Here is a 554-nt window from a genome sequence, read left to right on the forward strand (position 1 = left end):
AAAATGGAGACGCTACGGGTCTCGGAAAATGGCAATAATTTTTTTTTTGGTTTACAAAGTTTGGATTTTTTTTCACCACTAAAAATAAAAAAGAACCTATAAATGTTTGGTGTCTATGAACTCCTAATGACCTGGAGAATCATATTGACAGGTCAATTTTAGCATTTAGTGAACATGGTAAAAAAAAAAAAAATTTAAAACAATTATGTAATTGCACTTTCTTTGCAATTTCACCACATTTGGATTTTTTTTCCAATTTCCAGTACACAATATGGTAAAATCAATTATGCCATTCAAAAGTACAACTCATCCTGCAAAAAACAAGCCCTCACATGGCCTTATTGACAGAAAAAGGGAAACAAAAAATGTAAATGTAAAAAAAGAAACTACTCCTGGTCCTTAAGGGGTTAAATTTATACAGATTCGCTCATCCTTAGTTATTTCTTTTCTTGTACAGTAGTTTGAACTCTACCCACATGTCATCTGCCTTGGTTTTTGCACCATTACCCAATGCCATGAAATATTCCAGGTTACACAATATATTTATGTTGTAA

The sequence above is a fragment of the Ranitomeya imitator genome, chromosome 9 (genome assembly GCF_032444005.1).
Source record: "Ranitomeya imitator isolate aRanImi1 chromosome 9, aRanImi1.pri, whole genome shotgun sequence".
In the NCBI taxonomy this organism is placed as follows: Eukaryota; Metazoa; Chordata; class Amphibia; order Anura; family Dendrobatidae; genus Ranitomeya; species Ranitomeya imitator.